This window comes from Chiloscyllium punctatum, unplaced genomic scaffold (genome assembly GCF_047496795.1).
Source record: "Chiloscyllium punctatum isolate Juve2018m unplaced genomic scaffold, sChiPun1.3 scaffold_1282, whole genome shotgun sequence".
Classification (NCBI taxonomy): Eukaryota; Metazoa; Chordata; class Chondrichthyes; order Orectolobiformes; family Hemiscylliidae; genus Chiloscyllium; species Chiloscyllium punctatum.
The window spans coordinates 30,001-32,500 of NW_027311016.1; the positions used below are offsets into that span (position 1 = coordinate 30,001).

The 2,500-nt window shown below is 63.1% G+C and overlaps 1 non-coding gene across 1 annotated transcript; it reads right to left on the reverse strand.

The window, feature by feature from the left end:
* Positions 1 to 611: 611 nt before the first annotated feature.
* On the reverse strand, positions 612 to 765 carry LOC140474946 (5.8S ribosomal RNA). Its single transcript, XR_011959549.1, has one exon. It is a non-coding gene; the product is annotated as a 5.8S ribosomal RNA (ribosomal RNA).
* Positions 766 to 2,500: the final 1,735 nt, after the last annotated feature.

A 2,500-nucleotide genomic window follows, 5' to 3' on the forward strand; every position in this document is an offset into this window, starting at 1 on the left:
CTCGGCGCCAGCAGGGGAGACAGGATCAGACGCCCCGCCGGCCACTTAAGGCCGAGGACGAACCACGAGACGGGCGGCTGCAGCAGCGGGCGGCCTGCAGCTCCCAGCACTCTCAATCGATCAACCATCGAGTCGGGTCAGCGTGTCAAACCGGCGAGCTCCACGGTCAGGCCGGCGGCGCACCAGCACCGGACCTCCGCGGCTCCCTTCACTCTTTCCACTGCCAGCCAACCGAGAGACGGACCCAATGCGGACGTGCAGAGCTTAGGCAGACCCCCCACTGGAGGCTCAACACTTCGTGGCAGCTCCGTGTCCCAGAGACCAGGAGGGTTGGCACACACACACAGTGTGAACCACCGACAGCCATTCTGGGACCGGTGACAGCCGTGCTGGCCCCACTGCCACGACACAGACGGACGCCAGGCCGCGCTCCCCGGCGGGGGGATGGCGTCGAGCCTGACGAACGGAATGTGCAGGGTGGGGGGGAAAGGCCAAGCGCTCCGACGCCGGAGGGCTCCGGAGTCTGAACTTAGGGGGACAAAGAGGACGGGTCCTCTGCGACACCCCAGCCGCGCTCTCGCCAGCCAAGGCGAGTGCGATTGATTGCCAAACGACCCTCAGACAGGCGTGGCCCCGGGAAGAACCCGGGGCCGCAAAGTGCGTTCAAAGTGTCGATGATCAATGTGTCCTGCAATTCACATTAATTCTCGCAGCTAGCTGCGTTCGTCATCGACGCACGAGCCGAGTGATCCACCGTCAAGAGTTGTCTGAGTTTGTTTTAGGTCTCTCCCTCGCCAGAGGAAAGCGACCCGGACCGCACATACGCTCCCCACCTTGAGCTACAGCCACCTGCACGCCGGCGTGCGGGCGGAGCAGGGTGGCGTGAAGCGATGGGGAGCACCATCCTGGTGCGGCCCGCAGAAACATACGTCTATTGGGGGGAGGAGGACAGGGCGCCCAAGAGGCGATGCGTGCCCCAACGCACCGCAGCGACGGAGGCAGGATCACCGCCACCATGTCGCCCGCCTAGTATCACGAGGCGTGCAGCAGCTTTGCCCTAGGAAAAGCAGAGGCGGGAACGGGCACCGGCCATCGGTTCGGCAGCGTCACTGACGCGTGCACGTGGCGGCGTGTCGGCGAGCGGACTTCCTGCGAGGAGGCGGGGGCGGCACTCGCCCGAGCAGACGCCCGCCCGGCCCAGCCACCGCCGAGGTGGACTGGGAGTCGCGGCAACGGCTCGTCATACTCGTTCCCACACTCACAGCGCAGCTTGCCCGCAAGCCACCGACCACCGATCGACGCCAGGCGCCCCGACCGAGAGCGGGATCGCTCGTTCGCCCTGCTGGCAGTTCGCTGGGGATCACTACTGCACGGAGCTCGGAGACCGACGGGCGGCAACTCGAGAGTCTTTAAACCACCACCCCCATCCCGCAAGTGCAAAGAGGCTGTATACGCACAGACGGGTGAGGGGAATAGGTACCCCGTCGGGTTTGAAGGGAGCGTGACTAGATAGCAACGATGTAAACCCAGCCGATTTGGGAGCGAAAGACCGGCGCCTGCATCACCGGCTTCGTTTCCCGTGGCTGGAGAGTACACCGAAACCCTCCGTCTGTCGCGAGCTCCCGACGACGCGGTGCCGCCAAGCAGCAGGGCCGGACCTGGTGTGGCTCCCCTCGTCGATCACAGACCGGTCGGCACTACTGACGAGACGGTGGAACGGGCTTCGCCCCTTGTGACGAAGGGTGATGCGAACCCGCCCGCCCGCGTGCGTTCGGGGTGGACTCGGCAAACGGAGATTTGAAATCGGAAAGTGTCCTCCTGCCCCGCGCAGGTAGGCGCCCAACAGTTGTGGGGGGTTTGGCGGTGACCACGGCTGCAGGGCCTGCTACCCCGACGAGCTCTCCTGCTGGCCCCGAAACCACCCTCGCGAGACAAGTTGAAACGGAAACGGGCGTACCCCCAAGCCGACGATCCTTTCTTATTTGTTACTTTTTTTTTCACTTGCTCGAGTTGTGGGGATTTGGCGGTGACCACGGCTGCAGGGCCTGCTACCCCGACGAGCTCTCCTGCTGGCCCCGAAACCACCCTCGCGAGACAAGTTGAAACGGAAACGGGCGTACCCCCAAGCCGACAGAGATCCTTTCTTATTTGTTACTTTTTTTTTTCACTTGCTCGAGTTGTGGGGGTTTGGCGGTGACCACGGCTGCAGGGCCTGCTACCCCGACGAGCTCTCCTGCTGGCCCCGAAACCACCCTCGCGAGACAAGTTGAAACGGAAACGGGCGTACCCCCAAGCCGACGATCCTTTCTTATTTGTTACTTTTTTTTTCACTTGCTCGAGTTGTGGGGGTTTGGCGGTGACCACGGCTGCAGGGCCTGCTACCCCGACGAGCTCTCCTGCTGGCCCCGAAACCACCCTCGCGAGACAAGTTGAAACGGAAACGGGCGTACCCCCAAGCCGACGATCCTTTCTTATTTGTTACTTTTTTTTTTCACTTGCT